The sequence below is a fragment of the Passer domesticus genome, chromosome 10 (assembly GCF_036417665.1).
Source record: "Passer domesticus isolate bPasDom1 chromosome 10, bPasDom1.hap1, whole genome shotgun sequence".
Taxonomy (NCBI): domain Eukaryota; kingdom Metazoa; phylum Chordata; class Aves; order Passeriformes; family Passeridae; genus Passer; species Passer domesticus.
Window position 1 is genome coordinate 39,026,625 of NC_087483.1, and position 20,021 is coordinate 39,046,645.

The window sequence follows — 20,021 nt, forward strand, 5'->3', positions numbered from 1 at the left end:
CTTGACAAACCTGGGGAGCTCATGGTTGTTTGGCATGCTCAGGAAACACATAAACCATTTCTCCTAATGCAATAAAATCAACTATAGTAAATGTATCTATTATTTTAAAAAATACAGTTGCCACTCTGTGTTGCACACTGGCTCTTCATGCCAAAATGATCCCAGCTTGAAGCAAAAGAGTGATGATGCTTCACATTTGTATTTTAGGTGATTTTCCTGAGGGAAGAGCCCTTCCTTTGCACTCCAAACATACCTCCACAATACTCAATTCAGCAGCCTTATGAACGCAGAACATTTTCCCTTCTTGATAAACCTTAGACACTCACATTACTGAAGGAGCCTGTACGAACGCTTTCCTCCTGGCACAATATTTTTCTACAGAGTAGTGGAATTTTACTATTTGGATGAGGTTTAGCCCCGTGGCTGGTGGTGCATCAGGCCAGGCTCTGTCCCACCCCTACTGCAGCAGCATCAGCACTGCCTGGCCAGGCACGAGAGCTTCTGTGCAGAACTGTTTGCTATCCAAACTTCCTTTAACTTTCCCTCTAGGAGAAATTAGTGCTATTTACCAGTCTGAGATGTTTGGAAAATTATCCTGCTGACAGCTATTATAGTGACTTTTTACTCTCTTCCTCCAAAATGTATCAGAATGAAAACTTATGAGTCTGCACCACAGCGTTTCAAAGGCTAAACGAGCCTCCCCCCCGACTACAAAGCAAATTATTGTGCGACGGCAGCCAGGTGCCAGAGCAGGGTTTTCATTCTGGTTTTGGGCTAAGTCTGATTAATCATAAAACAGATCAAATAAAAGAACATCTGGTACAAGATTTTTGCCATCAGATAAAGGCTTTACGGTGGCGGTCCAAATGACTGCTGTGGCAAACAGCCACCACTACAACAGTAGGCAAAATTTTCCTTCATGGCAAAAAAAAAAAAAAACAACCAAAAACAATTTGCATAAATAATTGTTTCACTCCATAAAGCCAAGAACAGAGCATGCAAATGCCATTAAAGTTTAAAACAATACCAAAAACTCGGTAGGCGAACAATAATTGTCTCTACTATTGAAACATCATGTAAAAGGTATCTTGTTTAGAATTTAAAAATGCAGACAAGCTCCACAGTCTGCACGATGCTCTTACGCTTTTAGCATAATCAGAGTCTGAATGCCATTTAAATGCACCTTTTAATATAATTTTGTCTTTCATCGGGGAATAGTGAGACTGCGACAAAAAAAAATGGTTTCGTTTATTTTCCTCACTTTTCTTCCTTTTATAAAATGTAATGTGAAAATGTGCCCCAGGGTCTGCCCCATCCCGGCGCAGACGAGCTGAGAAGTTTGGGAGGAGCGGGATCTGTTTGCAGTCCTTGAGTGCCCCCCATAGGCTACTGCTCAAATTGTCGCTTTAAACTAGGCTCAAACCCAAAAATCTTTCAATTTTGGGGGAAAAGCAGCGTAAAATCTTAAAATCGAAGCCGTCCCCCTACCGCAATAAAATTATAGCTCACAAAAGAACATTACAGTGGTTTACACAACTGTAGAGCCGGTCACTATTTACATTGCATTTTTTTAATGTGTTTAGTAGGGTTAAGGCTTCAGATAATTCTATCATAATTTATTTCAATGTGGCCATTCAAATTGAAAAAAAATCGATATAGGATATTTTAAGAAGCATAATAGTTACTTTTCTAACAGAATTAACAATGAATTCAAATTTTTATGGGAAAAAAACTGCAAAAGCATTCTGTAACTTGAAATTACATTGTTCTCAAAATAAGATAACATATAAATTCATAAATTCTATTAGAAATTTTTTTAAAAAGCTAATTGTGATGAATACTTAGCAAGTAGGACTTTTAAACTTCTTTAAATAGTATCTCTTTTTATAATTGGCATTAAAATATGTTTTCCTTTTATCTGTGGTTGATGTTAAAGTAAACCTCACACTTTGTAGATAAAGAAACTTCACAGATATGACCTTGGCAGGGTCAGACACCTCCTTGTCACATACCCACCCACCTTTGGAGCATCTCATGTCTGCACAAATGCACTTAAGGAGCATGAAGCAGGAAAGTGGTAGAAGAGGAAGGAAAGGAAAGGAAACTATTGAGAGAAAAAAAATAACTAGGATATAAAAAAAAAGTTCAGTGGGTGCAGTCATTGAATAATATGTTAGAAGGTGATTCAGAATGGAGCATAAACCCTCTGAGGGGTTAATTCCCCCAGGCTTATCTGGCTAATGCTGTTAGGGAATCACAGCATTTACTCTGGTGTCTGTAGATGGAATAACAATGAAATGCAGAAATTGCTACATGGAGGAGAGGGAGAGTTGAAAATGAGAAACTATAGTGAACAATGCAGAGGGAAAGTCCAAATTCAACTTCTAAACAAAGATCACGTTCATCTTTATTTATCTCTTCCTTGTAACAGAAGCAGGTAGATCTGCTACCAGTGCAAATGCACAAATCAGAATAACAGAGCTCTGTACATTGAATTTAATCCCTGACCTAAAACTGCAGAGTAACTGCTCCCATGGAATGACTTTGACTCTCCTGAGTGTGAAGTCCAGCTCATTTGCTGTTACCCTTCTCTCACAGGAGAGACTTCAGCTCAACTGAGAGACATCAGCTGTAAGTGGTTGATGCAGTGGGACACTCAGCAGCCTGTTTGTCCTCCCAAGCTCTGCAGTGCACATTGAGTAGGTCTGGAAGAAGTTTCCTTAAACATGTTCCTAGACAGATCTTAACTGATAATGGTTTTATAGTCACTGCTTGAGCTTTTAGAAGGATTCCTCTTGAAAAATATTATTCTGATTCAAAATGCTTATTTGCTCCCTTTCCTCTCTCTCTGTCTCCTCTAAAGGATGGGTATCCCCCTCCTCTGGCCAGGACAAATTGTGACGCTTCTTTACCTGGAATGAGGATACAGGTAGTGCTGGTGGGGGGAAAGGAGAAGACAGAGAGACTGAAGACCTTTATGTTGAAGCAACTCTGTGTCGGTGATCCTGGTTAAGGTGGGAACTCACGTCAAAAACCTGAGCAGCTCTTTCATGGCTGTGTGCTACCTTACCCATCTAAAGGGGGAGCAGAGCAAGCTGTGCACTCATGCAGAAATGAAAGGGCACTGAATATTAGGTAATGTCTAATGACAGTTACATGTGCAAAAAAAACTTCAAGGGCTTCAACATCTTTTTCAATACAAGCACAGCAGCAAAAGAGAGCAGATGATGTCAAAACACACATGGATGTCTGTGGGTGTGAGGGACCTGGCCTGAGGTCATTTTCAGCTCTAATCATGAGGATAAGAACATAAACCTCTTCTTCTCCAGTCCTTACCCCTTGATAGGAACATACAGTTCTCTGCACATGTAGAAAAATGGACCTCAGCTCCTCTTCTCCATGCAAGAGTTCAGCATCTGCCTGTACCTTTGCAAAGGACTTTCAAGGATTCTCTCATATGAATCTGAAAGGCGACTTGCAGCGGGATGAGAGAAGAAATTTCTTCATGGATAAATAGCCAGATGACTAGAAACAAAGGGTAGCAGTAAATTATTATTATTTTCTCAGTAAGGAAAGTGGAAATCATTCCAGGAGTCCCCAAGGATATTTCTGCAGCATCACATGCAAGCCAAGAATATATCTCTTACATTGGGGTTTATACTTTGTCCTAATACATGCAGAAGCCTTGTGTAAACCAGTAACCTGGTGCCCTTCCTCTGAAAGAGAATGCAGAGGATTTAAGAGTGAGGAAATGATACAGGGAGCAACAAAAGACTGAAAGGAAAACCCAAGAAATGCACAGAAGAGAAAGTCACGGGCAGCTGGGCCAGTTGGGAATAGTGTTCCTGAGGGAAACATTCTCCAGCTGATCTGAAAAGCTTATTCAGATTTTTAAAAATATTTAAAAAAAAAGGAAAGGAGAGGAGAGGCAGGAATGGGAATTAATTATCTGATGGAAAGAGATATTAAATACCATTGGTCCACAGGAGGATTATTGAATGAAGGGGTGCTGCAACTTTCAAAATCAGACCTTATTTACCTATTTTCTGTCTTTTTCTTTGCAGCAGAATACACCCTGAAGCTGGCACTAGGCAAATACTTTCAGATTATAAAAACAAACTTAAACTAGCAGATTCCTCCCATTAACTTGCTCTGAACACTATATTTAAGGGGTACAAGTGTCTGCAAAAAAACCCAAAGCAAACAAGCAGAAAACCGAGACACGAGGGATGGTACTTACATCTTTTTTCAAAGTAAACAAAAGTATCTCTGTAAACACATAAACTAGGAAGGAGACAAAACCATTTAACAAGATCTCATACTAAACACACTTTATAGAAAGCTTAATTCCTTCTTTCTGGAAAAAAAAATCTACAAGGGTAATGCTGTAGCAGGACACGTGGCTGGAATTATTTGAAATGAAGGCAGGAAGATCTTGTAGTGCCCAATGGCAATCCATCTGGGGAAGATTTCAAGAATATCCAACACTTACTTTAATATAGTCTGTCCCAAAGGCAAAACTATTTGCTTTTCACAAGGATTTTTATGAGCTACATCTTAAAAGTAATCACTGGCAGAGATAATTTATTGTTAGCCAGGGAGGATATTGAAAGGCAGGGGAGCTATTAATCATCTATGCAGATATGGGTGAGATGCTGGCCCTATGGAAGTCAATAGTAAAATTCCCATTGACATCTGTGAAGCTGGGCTATTACTCTCCATGCTGGAGGTTTAAGTGTTTGCTCTGTCTATTAGGTCAAGTTTCTCGTTCGCATAATTTTCTGATTTACAGAGTTATGCCAGGGTTTGACCGAGGGAATATCTCAAGTTTGCTAGAATGAATGTTTTTCTGCAGGAGGACAGCTTCAATATTTATATTAGGAATTGTTTCTGTGTTACAAGGTGCAAGCATGCTGTAAACATCTGGCTGTAGGGGTACAGTCAGTCTTTGTTCAGAATTGTGAGGAGGCTGTGGCTGAGATTGTGTTGAGTGAGACATTGTCACACTCTTTTCCTGGCAAGTGCATTGGTGCTTAATTTTGATTTCCTTGGGAGGAGTTCTCAATGGAGCTGTGAAGTACAACAAACCAACAGCAAGTCCAATGAACAATCCCAGAAATACCCACACTCAAAATGCTTTCATACTATCACCAGTGTCCTTCAGGATAATCCATGCCTTTTCTGGAAAGTGGGTATATGCGCCTCAAGAGTTAACTGCATAAAAAATGAAGAAAAAAGCCAGAAAAAATGCACAGTTTTAAGCAAAGCTCTTCCCTTTTCTGTTGAAGAGTGTGATATCTGATATGTTTCATAGCAGATCACTTGGTGACATCATGCCACTTAGATGTCATGATCAACACACTCTCACTCCTGCTCAATATTTAGATTCCTTGTGAAATGTGTTGCCGATGCTTCATAAAGCTCCATCTCCTCTGCAGCCATAAAGGATGTGATCAAATTATTTCTACCTGCTTGTAGACAAAGTGCTCTGGAGGCATCATTTTTAGTCTCAGCCCATGGGAACAGAACTGATTAAACAATTGCTGTTTAAAAATAGCATCACACATCACCAGCAGTCCATCGCAGAGTCAGCTGTAAACCAGCAGCAGCAGCAGAGATGTTTGTTTTTACCCTCTTCTGGGCTGTCATTTCAGACAAAATATTCTCTTTCTCCAAATTGATTTGTTCTGAAAGCCCAAGTATATTTGTTTTCCTGAGCAAATCCTTATGATTAATAATAGTAGGTGAGAGTTATTCTGTGTGCTTTATTTTAATGAATAAAACCCAAATCACAGGGAGGTTTGTGTTCAAACAAGGCTGGAACAAAATTCAGTGAGAGATTTTTGCTTTTCGCATGTCTTCTCTTTGGTGTTCAGGATTCAAATCTGTAGCACCACACTCTAAATCCCTATATGGGAAAAGCAGGGTCAGGCCCCAGTGATGGATTAAATCTCACTATCCAGAATATTTGAAATTGCTGTTTTATTCAGAGGCATGGGGCTGATAAAAGGAACGATAGCCTTATCTATGTATTTGTTTTCATGTATATTCAAAACAGGATGAAAAGCCTGGTCTCTCTTAATTAAATCATGAATAAATATGAGATTTCCTCCTGTTAAAGCCCAGCCTGCTTCCTGAGCTCAGACTTTCCACACCAGGAGGGTTTGGATCGTGCAGGTTCAGCTGGCTGAACCCTGTTGTCAGCAGTTTGAGTGATACGTTCAGAGTGCACGATCTGGTTTGGCACATAGAGAATGAGATCTATTGAACACGATCCTGGTGCCTCAGAGCCTGAAATTCAGATTCAGAAGATGCACTGGCCTCCTTCCCAGGACTGTGGGATGTTAGTCCTGGCATTCAGAACAATGATCCCACTTCCTGGGACCCACATTCCTTATTTCTACCTCAGAGGGGATTGTATGCTCCTCTCTAAGGAGTCAGGCAGCACAAGGTGAAACCCTCAAATTGGGAACTCATCTGAGCTTCCTAAAAATACAGCCCCACCTCATTATTCCCTGGGGGAGCAAGCACATGGAGCAGCCAGGAAGCTGGGACAGCAGATCGGGATCAGCAACCAAACCCACCAGGAGCAGACCCAGATCTCAGAGGTTTTAGCAGGAAATGTTCTCCCCACCCTCAGGTTCCATGCATGAGCTGCTTTCTGTCTGTCTGTCTGTCATCCTGTGGCTGGCCATCCATCCACCCCCAGTTTGGGAAGGGAGATGCTCCTGGGTATGGAGCACATGCTGCTCTTCCCTGCACAGGGCAGAAGGCAGCCAGCAGCAGCAGAGGAGGGTGGTGGATGGCACGGGAAGGAGCAGGAGGACAGTCCAGGCCATGTGATCAGTGGCATCAGATGAAAGGCACGCAGAAAGGCATCAGATGCAAAAAGCATCTTAATTATGGCAATTCAAGACAGAAGTAAAATTGCCTTCCTAATTTTGGAGAGTGCTGATAGGAAACTCCCACCCTGCTAAGGCTGGAGCACAGATGGAGCCGGACTGCCAGCGATAAGGTCATTCAAGGGGGAACGTGGAAAGGGCAATGCCTTTGGGGCAAGGTCCTGCTCTTTCACTGAATGCTGGCTTTCTGCTAAAACCTTCTGCAATGCCTTCCATTGCCCCGATTTACCAATTCCTTCAGGAGAAGAGCTAGTGAAGAGCATGCTTTTCTGGATCAAATAATTCCCATTTGTCCAAGCTTTTCCAAAGAGCAGCTGATTTCATTGCCTGTGTGGCTCCGTGAAAAGGCTGTGACAGTTTGTTCCTCTAGCTTTTCCATGCAATGCACAAAAACCTTTCCCACTTCCCCAAATATCCGTATCCCCAGAAGTACATCACAAGCCAATATTCATGTAGACTTCCAGAGCACTGCAATATCCTTAGAGGTGAGGGAAATGCCCAAGGGAGATGACTAACCCTGATTTTTTAATCAAACAGCAGAGGGTTGTAATGCAAACAGAAATTCAGATGCCATTTTCACATCCCATTCCTCTCTGTGTTAACCGTCAGTAACACCTGATCTGCCCACAGGCTGTGGAAAGAAGGGCTGGCTGTGTCCTGCCTGCACTGCCCTCAGCTATGGAAGACAAAACTCGTTCTACTGGATGGCAGGGAGAGGTTTCTGAGCCTGCCATGAGCCCATAAAAGCCAGCACCTGAGCAAGGGACCTGGACAGACTGAAGAAGACATGATGGCAACCTGAAGAAAAAGACTGAATCAGGGTAGGAGCTGCCTTTTGAAGTGCATTGAACACACAATGCATGAGGAATAGTTATAATTCTGAAGCCAGACCATAAAAGCCATGCTCTGCCACTTGCTATATCAATTTGGGGCCCCTTAAATTGTGCTGGGGAATCAGTGTGCATATGGTGAAATGTGAGCATGCAACCATGCAAGTGCATTTTTGGTAGAAATGGAGGCAGGGGGTGGGGAACCAGCTAAACATAATTTTATGCTACACTGAAATACTGAACACAGGAAAATGAAGGTCATATTTTTTTGTGTGCATTTGTCAAGTCCAGGCCAGATTTAATGGTCCAATTTTGAGTTATTTTTCTCTCTCACTGTTCCTGTGTTAGAAATCTCACACACATGTTGCAACAGATTGTGTAACGGCTTTATTTTCCTGTGGACAGAATCACTTTGGTGCTTTGAGCCCCATCTCCAACCCCCATCTCCTTATCAGGTGAATCTCCACCCTGTCGTGATGCTTCTACATTAAGTTGCATCTCTTGGGCCAATTCAGGACACTCGCTGTCGGCAGCACAGTACACAAATTTCAAATTAGCTTTCAAAGTAATCAACAATTTATCATTTATTTATATGTCCTTTTTATATCTAGCTTAACATTTAAGCATTAAGATGAAAAAAATAGTCTTTGAATTTACTATTACTTTTCACTCTGCATAACTGGGTGTATGAATCCTCTTTTGTTTGATATACAAAACTCTTGTGATGGGGTGTAATTCAGCTAACATTTCTGCTTTTAGTACATCTTTCTTCCTGAATTTCACTAAAAGGAATGGAAAAAAAAAGTAGATGTGTGTCATACAGAGCTTTTTACATTATGGAATTCATAACCCTCAGAGGACAATAACATAAATGATGCATCATCGAGTTCTGCATTGTCTGAGGCACATACCTGACACTGACAGTGAAGGAGCTTTTCTGGGTAATGCTTTCACACCATCAGCCTTGGATGGGCTCTGCTGCCCTGGGCAAAACTGCACCCTCGCCAGTCACCTGCACAAAGGGGTCCTGAATGTTTTGCAAGAGTCACTAACAAGACTTCATAGTTCAGCCTTTTTCTGTCACTCTTGTGACATCTACTTTTCAGAAGAAAGCCTGCTGCTATAGCTATTTTTTTCTGACAATGGAAAAAAACCCTTTAGTTTTGTGCTTTGTTACTGGTGGGGTTTTCTTGTTGTTTGTTTGTTTGTTTTTAATAAAACTTGTCCTGTTCACACCCCATTTCCCATTCTTGTTCCCATTCTGCTCCCAATGGCCCAGCAGAGGCTGGCAGAGCCCCTGCTAGTATGGAAGGAAGAGGCAATGACTTGCCACCTTGCAGAAATCAGTCCACCTGAAAATGTCAGGCCACCAAAACTGCTCCTTGTCAGCTGCAGCAGGAACCATGAGCTGCTCAGCTTCACAAAAGAGCAAAAGAGAAACAAGAAAGAGTGGTTTGTTGTGTGTCTTGGTGGCTGTTTCTTGACAATGAAGGAATTTTATTAAATTCAGAAACTTTGAAGTTAGAAGGTATCTGGAGAGAAAATAAAACCTTGACCCTTTTACAGGTTAAAAAAAGAAGAAAAAGGAGATCTTGGAGAACAATATCTAAAACAAACAGCTTGGAATACTGGGTATTAAGGATTTATTTGGTGATGGAGAGGAAAACTTACTAGATATGAGTTCCAGTAATAGCTTTCTATAGCAACCACAGAAATATGAGATCTGGGCAAAAGGAGAGAGAGAGAGAGAGAGAGAGAGAGAGAGAGAGAGAGAGATATTCCTTTTGCCTCTGCTGATGAAGACAACAATTTTTCCTTGAGTGTGTCTGGAGAAATATATTAAAAGCCTTTATTCACCACATGCTCAACGCAGGAATATGAGAATACCTCATAATGTGATGTATAGGTGCCTTGTTCTCTCCCAATATTCTTAGCTATCCCACCTAATGATAGTAGTGAGAAAAAGATTATTTTAAGTTTTACTTCTTTGAACAAATATTTGCTTACTGAGTGGGATTTGCATTTTGTTAAGAAGCCAGGGCACACCTGTACAATCATATACTGAAGGTCTTAGATGAGAAGATTAAAATGTTCAATAATTTCAAGATGGAATTTACATGCTTTGGCCCTTAAATTACAAGGCTATAGGCATAGCTATGGCAATTATAATACCAAACTAAACAATGAAGGATGCAAAAAAGTCAACCTAAAAGAGGAAAAATTTATGTCAAAGCTATCCGCTTCAAGTTTAAAGATATTTAAATTATAGCTGTGTTTGAAATTTCTTTTATAGTCAGAAGTAAGCTGATTTATTTTTGGTTTACTTACAGACAAAACCTACTTAATTTGGCACTAATGATTATTCGTTACCTTATGCTTCCTTTCAACCATATTTTAAATGTCAGTGAAATTATTATAAGTTATGAACATGGAGATGAGAAAAGGAAATCTGGAATTCAGAATTGTTAAATGCTTTGCACTGATTGTTTATTGCTCAGACACACACGATTTCTGTTGATCCTCTGCTGCTGTGGAGGGATCCTGCCTGGTTCTGTCAGCCTCTTCACCTTAGCACCTATATTTGTACTTCCCTGTTGCTGCCCCAGCCTGTTCCTCTTACTCCTTTAGCCCAACCCTTGCTCAAGCCTAGGAGAAAAAGAGTTTCCAGCCCTAAAATATTTGCTGCTACCTTACCCAGTCCTGTCTGGCACGACCTTGTGTAAATTTTGTATTCCATATTTATGGCATCATTCCCCTCTTCCTCAGGTCTTGAGGTGCCGCTAGGAATAGACGTGAATCCTGACGGTAAAAATGAACAATATGAAAGAACAAGCTTGCTCTATTTTCCCCCCTCTCCATCTGAATCTCTGTTCTAGCCAGCAGCACCAAGGGCTTTGCTTTCCCATTGCAAATGAACCTGTCTCGGCTGAAAGGAGGCGTTATGTAAGATTTATATGTTGCAATTATGAAGTATTATTTTTAGATGTTTCTCTGGCGTTACAACATTTCAGCCAAAAATCTAAAGTTGCATAGAAGAGCACTTGAAGTGTAAACTTTGAAATGCGGTTTTAATAGTGCCCTAAGCTTGGCAGCAACCCAGTATTTCACCAGTCCTGTACCAGGAAGAGCAATAAACTCCCTAAAGGCTCTAGGCAGGGAACATCAGTCAGGGAGCACCTAAATATTAATACTGGTTTGCATTCAGGAATGCCAAGGACATCCCATTCACAATGGGATGGCTCAAGCTAAAGATTCAATCCTGAAAAAAAATCTTTAATCCACACTCCAGTGTTGGGGGGCGTCAGGATATATGTCTAAACTGGCTTGGTATGTTTCTTTTGACCTGATGAACCAAGAATTACTAGGTTTAAAACTGGGTTGTGGTCAATGTAAACACAATGAATCAGAAGTATATTGATAAAGGCAGATTACTTACAAAAAAATGGCAACCTTGTTGCCCTATATCACTTCTCCCCTAAAGGTTCCCTGTTCCTACAAAAAATGTTATTGAGAAAAAAAAGGGGGGGGCAGGGGGGTGTGAATCTGTTAGTCCAAACCAGAATTCCTCAGACTTTTATCCAGTTTCTTCTGTGTTGCAGAAAGTTCTCAGGGATGCCATCAGTGATGCCATTCGTGCAGAAGTAATAGACTTACCTTACAGTACCCATCTCTTTCTGAGGAAATAAGCCTTTCAGACATCTCAAAATTATGTCTTTTTTTTTTTTTCCCCTGTAATGGTTGTGTCCTTCTGTTTTATGTCTGATAACGCTCTGTTAATCAGAGGTATCTCCATGTATCTGATAACTATTTATAGTATAAAGGGAACAACACATGGAGCCAGGGCTCCTTTCTACCAGCCAAGAGCCCTAAATTTTAAACCCAGAAAATCTTGTTGCTCCCCACTTCTGGTCCTCTGGCAAGTAGAAATGGGAGATCTGGAAGGTGTCCCTCCAGCCTGGCGCCCAGAGGCACAAGAGTAGAGGATTCACATCTCCTTAGAGATGCTTCATACTTCTGAGGCATTCAACTTTTAGTCCAAGTTCCTAATTCCTACATCTTTGTGTTCTGCTATTCCTGACCATATTTTAAACCTAGACTGAGGTTACTTGTGGCTGTTTGGTGTGATGTGTTTGCATTTCCACAGACCTGCTGCTGAGCCATCCTCCCTCACCATCTCAGGCAGAGAGGCCTTGGCACTGTAGCAGCGCTCGAGCACTCCCAGGTCTCGTGTGTTTGCATGTGAAAGCAACTTCCCTGAAATTCATCCTGCTCCTACATAATGGCTGTTCTGCCTACTGCAGGATAAAATTAACTTCAAGGTGAGAGATTAAACTGTGTGCATCGTCACAAAAAGAACTCACCCTAAAGTTACCAGCAGGAATGTATTTCAAGGGATCATGCTGCAAGAAAATTGGTTCCATCCCATTTCTGATCCAATCTCATGTTGATTCATGTAGCTCAAATTTGTTTAAAGGAATGAGATAATATTGTGCCAGTGATATGCAGTCATGATTCAACTTACACCTCTGTCTTCTGCTCATTGCAAGAACCTAAAAATGTTTGCAAATTAATCATTAGCATGGATTCAATTGTATTGATTTATTTTAAATTTATGCAAGGTCTTGCTACTATGGGCCTTACAGATGTTATCCATTCATAGCAACACTAAATTCATGTAAGTCTGAATTTCAGGGCAGGACCAAAACTAAAAGATATTATTGCTTAGAACAATGTTAAATTTAGAAGTAGGAAAAAGGGACCCATAATCATCACAAATATTTTTAGTACTTTCTTGGACAGGATGAGTATGTGGAAATAAAGAAAATAGGTTTGGTACTGGTGATTTTGAGAAGACACATCTTTAGTTTTATAGAAGTGAAAGACTCTACTGAGCAGTATCAAATATAGCTCCCTACATAAAGTGTTGTTAGTTTGCCTTGTCAGTCTGCGGATGCTCCTGAGCTGCTGAGCTTGGCATGGAGGGGAGCTGTGGGTGTCTTGCTCGAGTAACAGAGCCACAAGTGAATATGCTCACAGTTTTAAAGTGTTCATTTTTATCCCCTTTCTCTTTAAAGCTCTCACTGGAAAGATCTGATGTTTCTCTGAACTTTTTCAAAGCTGACTGTTAGGACAATAGGGGGTTTTAATCAGCTCCATGATTCTCTCACTCCTCTTTCCTCTCTTGTTCACCCTGTTTGTTAAGCAGAGATTTCAGGATATTTTCTTTTACCTCTCCTTCTTTTTGTAATGATTTTAGATTAAACTCCAAATCAGGATAGTCTTACTAGATAAGTCAATAAATATCTAGTGAGTAATATCTATTTTGATCCACAATGCAATGGGCATTTAGATTTACATCAAATTTATTCATGATAACCAGTGATCTGCTGTAAAACTCACCAATATTTGAAATGGAAAACTGGGTTATTTTGCATATTTTTTCTTTAAAAAACTTAACAGTTGTAAAAACCCACATCCAAGACAATAATTTGATTTGAGCCATTATGAATACAGATATGGTTTCTTTAGTTTTGAATTTAAAATCCTGTCTATTTTTACCTCAAAATATTATTCCCATAATTTAGGAGTTATAAAATCAGTGGTTAATAGATTTTTATTTTCCATTCATTTAGTGTGAAATAGAGAGCTGTGGGCTAAGCCCATTAATCCAGGATAGCTGCTGTATGAAAACTACAAATATTCTGAAGTTTCCAAAACAAACAACCCTGAACTTAAAAATTAACTTAAAAACTCAGAAATCAGCCTGAGGGAAGCTCAAGGAAATGAATAAAAATATCCAGAAATAATTAGAATCAACCGTGGAGAGAGAGTAATTGGGTTGATTTCAGGTTGACTAATTCACACACTGAAAGTCAATGATTTTGGGAGTTAAGATTTGGGGTTTTTTTAAGACTTGTCTTGTCTTCATCCTCATTCTTGGCCTTACTAGAGAGAACCACAAATGTATGTATTTCTACCTGCTTTTCCTTATTGCCACAATATACACACATATAGGTATGTACATATGTGTGTATACCTACTATAAATTTCCAAATTTCTATGGAAAAGACCTTCTTTTAAGTGAAATACACCACAAGCCAGCCAGGAAAGTAATTACTGCCCGTGGTAGGCAGGCTGCAGTGCTCCTTTGTGATACTGTGCTGGAAATTGTGTGACACAGGAGCTAAAACGTCTACTTCAAATGTGGTGCTAAGGCCTCCTTCTTCATCATCAAAAAGTAATTTGTGATATCCTTCCTTTTTAGTAGGGGAAAAATGCATAATGGTGGTATGTGGCTGAATTCTGAGCATTTAGCTCAAGGTAACACAAAAATAAATTCACTTAATTCAATGAAATAATTTCAGATGTAAACCAGAGTAACTGAAAATTTTTATTTGATCTCAAACTTCTTTCCTAACTGAATTGTTCAAGGAGATCCCATATTCTCACCCAGCACGATGCAGAGAAATATTTTTTTCCCTCTTTGAAAAAATAAAACCTTCCCTTGCTGTATTAACCACCTAGATATTCATATGGTCAGCACAAATTACAGGGATGACTCTGCCAAAGGGAGATGTTTTTGCAGTCAGCAATCTTTCCTCCTCAGATGTCAGTGGACATATCAAGAAAGTAAACAAAATTAGATATTAGGCTGAGAAGAAAAAGAGCAGCAAACATCTCCAGTTTTGTGCTTCCAGTACACTAAGTCACTTTCCTATGAAAAACTCTGGGCTATTTGTGCAGTTTCTTCAGGATCAGAGAACCTGACACTTTTTATATCTATATATATAGATATATATGCATATGTATAGATATAGACATATACAGATATGTACAGCTCATGGTCCTCAGACAGCCAGTGCTCTGCAGAAAAACACACCAGCACAGCCTTAAAAAAGAAATGAGATCCAAATTTGGCCCAAGGAATGTGAGGAGTCAGATACAGAAGTGAGACCTGTATCTTGATTTTGTTAGTGCTGCACTGCTCTTCCAGAAAGAAATGAGGGGGCACTCTGCAGGACATCTGGAAAGCTGAAAGTAGGAAGGGAAAAGGTAATGTTAAGAAAACTGAGCTGAAATTTATCCTTTGCTGTTAAACAGGAGGTTTCTTTCCCAGACTGGCTCGTGGAGTCACAACTTATGGTTTGCATTCCTGGATTTTGTGGATGAAATAGATTCAGTGGAAGCCTCCATGTGAACTCCCATCCATTCAAATTACTGCCTTCCTCCAGGTTCTCCCATGCAGCAATATCCTGCCCGTGCAGGCTGACACAGCTTGGCCTCTGCATTGCTCCAGGAGCTCTCTGAATGATTATGAGCCAGTATTTCCACTCCTAAGGTCTGGGAGAGTCAGGGTGCTTATCAGCTTAAATGATGCTACAATTGCAAAAGACCAAAAAGAATCACACAGTCTGCACCTTTTAACCAGAAATACCTCTTAAAAGCATTCTAGTTTCTGGTGAAAGTACAATATCTACTTTAATTCATTCTTGCAGATGTTTTGAGTTGTGTAGTGGAATATTTAATACTATCCCTGCCCATAATAGTAGAATAAAAGGCAAACAAAATACTTGACTATTTTTCTACTGCATCTTTTACTCCTGAAGAGGTTACAGTATCAGCAAATCATCTCAGTGTTATGGTCTTACCTGCAATTATGTCTTCAATTTTGGTTATTTCTTAGAATGTGTAACATTAATAAAGGGATATACTGAGCAAAAACATAAACTGTAAAAAAATAAAAGAGAAACCTTGAGATAATTTTGGTTTTATAATACAGGCAGTAATAATGGTTTAACTTCTACAGAAATGATGAAAAATGAAGCAGTAAATAAAATCCTAAGTGCTGTATATTACTTATGAGGAGGTAAACTCTGTGACCGTATCAACTTTCTTAGTGTAAGAGGGATAAAACATTCAATAAAACTGAATACTCTCTCCTTTCAAACATATAAGAAAATGAAAAATTATACATCTCCTCTCGCCTCTCTTCTTCTCCCACTATTGACCCCTGAAACTCAAGGTTAGTGACTGTTCGGGTTCTAAAGAGAAGAGTAAGGGTTTTTATCGATAGTAAAAGCATTGCTGACAAATGTACAGTGAAAACTTCTTAAAATTCTCACACTTAATGGAATTAGTCAGTCACATGGTGGAATAAGGAAAATGCTCCCTTACTGTCCCTTCTGAGTCGTTCTTGTGTCTTTCTTGCAAGTGCTTGAGAGAAGAAAACACCTGTGCTTTGACCATGCCAAGGTCCATAAGTGCCATTACATCTCCCAAAAAATAAAATACCCTTTTACTTTTCCTGCTTCCAAACTAATTAACAACATTGCAGAGGGAACCTCAGCCCCTGTGAATGTGAATAATTTCATATTTCATAGAATTCAGGTCTTCTGTTCTAAAAAATCTTTCCTCCTAACTTTTTCCTCTAGCTCTGTTTCTCACTGGAGGTCACCAGGGTGTTATCTCTGCAGATGAGGGGAAAACCACAAATAAAGAGGAGCTGAGATGCAGTGTTTGAGTGAGAGAGGTCTGGGCACTGCACTGATACAGGCTCTGGCTCCCACATGGATTGATGGATCTTTCACTACTCTTCAAAATACATCGTACTCTATTCCTTAATCCCATGTGAATTCGTGCCCTGGTGAAATAGTTCTCCATCCACTTGCTGGTTTTGCTGTCAAACCTAACGTGTGCTGTGAGCATCCTGTAAACAATTCCAAAAGGCAGGGCAGGGAGGAGGATTGTGCATGTTGTAGTTAAACAGAACTTGGACCATTTAGAGGTTTTCCAGTTTTTCCAAGCCGTTGGTTGTGGTAGGTCAATGTGATATGCAGACACTGGGGTACACCGGGTCCTGTCAGCTTCAGAAATGTCACGTCCGTATTCACCACACCTGAGTGGTGAATGTTGTACACTGAGCCGTTGGGTCTCTGGTGCCACAATGACATTGGCATGGTGTTTTCCTGACATACAGGGAACAGGATCAATGGCAGCTTTGGGTTACAGGTGCCCCTCCCTCTACCTGACACTCATGCATAGCAGGGCAGATGCAGAAATGTCTTTAGGCACACATAAACCTCTCACAGTGAGCACCCAGGGGCAGTCCCCTTCCCTGGAGAGGGCTGCACGTAATTTATTTTCATTCATGCTCTTTTCCATTCATGCTAGCAGATAAGTAATCTTCCTCTTCTCAAATACATCCTTAATTATAGCAGACAGAATATTATTTACCACATTGAAATTTCTTTCAGATCCATTAGTTTGCTCAATGTACAGCTAACCATGGCATTTTTTTCTTTTGACAGTGTTCTTGCAAAAGAGTTTGCTAACACACAACAGCAACACATTTGTCTAACAATGCTCAAAACACAGCATCCACACTGGCTGTGTTTTAAAGGGTTAGGGAACCATAATAATATCTCTTGGATTTGAACAGTCCACCCCCCAGGACCATCAGAAGGCTTTAATAAGAGTAATTGATACAATAATCTTGGAAAGCACTTTTGAAATGGGAAGTATATTAACTTTATTAGCATATAACAGAACTATATAATAGATCAAGTCATTAACTGGAATATTGTTATAGACTGAAGAGAGAATATGATTTAAAATTTTAAAAAAATCCATTATTTTTACTTTTTACTATTATTTTAATAGTCAAATGCCTGTTATAAAATGTGCCTTGAAGTATTTGAGGATGGATTTGATAATCCATCCAAAGTGGGCACCTTCAGCACCCATCAGCTGGTTACTTTCATGTATTTCCTTGCCCTTATTCATGGCCTTGATGGTTACCGAAAGAAAAAAAAATCCATTCACTCTCTTCATTTTAAAAGAAATGCTTTTCACATCATTCCCCAAAGTGGGGCATTCAAGTCAGAGACTGAGAGAGTTCACACCACTCCATATGAAGCAGCAAAAGGTGGATAGAGTGGACAAGGAGTACCCAGGCAGTGCTCAGAGGCAAATGGACTATTTCAAAGGGCTGGAGCAGAGCAGAGGAAGAGGAGGAGGAGTGGGAGAGGAGTGTCAGCACTTGGCCTTTGCTGGGTCATATCATAAAGTGAATAAAGGATTAGAAAGGCTCCTTAGGGTCTGTGCCACAGTGCCAACAGCCAGTCCCAGCCAAACCTAGCAATCAGATTGCTGGGCTTTTCAATCCCATTTATATTTTCCAGACAACTTTTTTTGCAGGGGACTTCATTCCTCTCTACAACTACCTGGAAGGAGTTTGTAGTGAGGGAGGGGCCAGTCCCCTCTGCATTATCTAAAGGAAAAGGACAAGAGGAAACGATGAAATGGCCTTAAGATGTACCAGGGGAGGTTCAGATTAGATATTACAAATAAGAATTTCACTGAAAGAGTGTCCAGGCTGGTGGTGGAGTTGGTGTCTCTGCCAGTGTTCCAGAGGTGTCTGGGTGTGGCACTTAAGGATATGGATTAGGCATATTTATGTTGGAACTAGGCTTATAATCGGACAGGATGACCTTGAAAGCCTCTTCAAACCTTGATGATTCTGTGATTCTGTATATGTTAAAAATTGAAAACTGCTAGAAATTTTTACAAATCCTGTTAAAAACTCAAAAAAAAAAAAAATCCCTGAACACAGCAATAAGACCCCCACAGGTGATACTCTTTAAATTGACAAAAAGAAAGTTGAAACAACTTTTGCCACCCTCAGAGCTTGTTCTCCAAGCAGGGCTCCTTTCTGGTGCCCCCAGCCATCTTGCAAAATTATTCCCTGGTCTCGGAAGATCATTCAGTTCTTTTTGCAAAACCCCTCACGAGTGCTGAGCTGTTCCATGAGGAGAAGCCATACAAGAGGTTTATCTGTTCCACCTTCCAGCTGGGCTATGGAAGCACTCCCCTGCATTTCTCAGAGCAATTCCCTCCACTCCATATCCTTGCTATCAGCCGAGGTTTTGCTGCCTGGAGAAGGAGGATTATTCTCTCCGGGAAGCACAGCCGGCATCCTCAGGCAGAGAGCGCATCCCTGGCGGCGTGTGATGATGTGCTGCAATGCAAGGCACATCCTCAGGCTTTTCCCACTATCAGCACTGACTCTCCCTCATCACTTGGTTTGTTTTATGTTTTTTTCCTTTCCAATGCTAGATTTACTTCAACAAATTAGAATTTTTATTTTTTTTTCTTAAACCTGACAACAAGCACCTATTCTTCAACACCACTTTTGATCTTGCATGTAGAAGTAGTTCAGGTGATAGATTAGTTATTGAGGCAGTAAAATGAATGAAATCTCTGCTGTTTAGTTTCATGATAACAGGGATATGGCCAAAGGGGAAGTGGAGTCTGAATGGAAAAACAGAATATCATGCAGTTACAGCAACAATTGTGTTACATATTGATTTGGAATCCATTGTTTCTTTAGATCCCCACACATCGAATTCTCTTACAGCTCTTACTCGAGGGTCTGGGATTTAATGAGCCTCTCAGATAAATGCTTCATTCCTGCTTCTCCCAAACTCTATTTCAGACTTTGAAAACTCAGGGATATGTTCTTACACTGTCTTACCTTCAGCTAAGTTTTTCAAGCTCTTCTGTGTAGCCATCGCGATTAGTGGCAGAACATTTGAAAACCACAGCCTGAGATACAGAAGATAATTTCAAAGTGAAGAACAGTTTGCCATGCAAATTCTAGAGCCGGCCTAGGCTTTGTAATGTTCTATTCAATAGTTTTGTTTGCAGCTTCTTAAAGTTATTAGGGTGACTTCAGGTGACTTCTGTAGCCTATGTCTCAGGCCTGTGTATATTAGCTACCTCTATGAGTAGCCAAACTCATGTTAATACTAGATACCCTCATCATTTGCAGTGTTAAATAATTATTGACCCATTGGTTAAGTTAAATCTAAATCTGAACTTCTTCTAACATCTTAATTGAAGAATTAAAAAAAAAAGGAAAATCTAATCGGAGCAACAACAGCTGCTGTTAAAGCTCAAGAATAATTTTCAGGAAAGGTTTTAAAAAAATACACTCATATTATATCTGACTTCTGATTTTTTTTTTCTTTTTGAAAATATAGCTTTCTTTTCAAACTTTTCTTTCTTTGATAAACCTCAGACCACTACTGTTAACAGACATTCTGAATCAACATATCTGTCACTGATTTTTTTTAAACATGAAGCAAATAAATTAAAGATCAAAACGAGTATTGGAATAATAAAACACCTTTCTTTTGCATGAAGGGGTGACCTCGCTTGCCACTCTGCTTTGCAGGAGCGATGTGCCAGTAATGCTAATAAAGTGCTATCAATTCATGTGCTTTCTCAG

General features: G+C 40.0%; 1 long non-coding RNA gene across 1 annotated transcript in view; it reads left to right on the forward strand.

Moving 5' to 3' along the window:
- The window catches only part of LOC135309481 (uncharacterized), a 175,871-nt gene that overhangs the window by 5,416 nt on the left and 150,434 nt on the right, over positions 1-20,021 (forward strand). Inside the window, exon 2 of the long non-coding RNA XR_010369737.1 lies at positions 7,533-7,723. This is a non-coding gene — a long non-coding RNA (uncharacterized LOC135309481). The remainder of the gene's footprint in view (positions 1-7,532; positions 7,724-20,021) is intronic.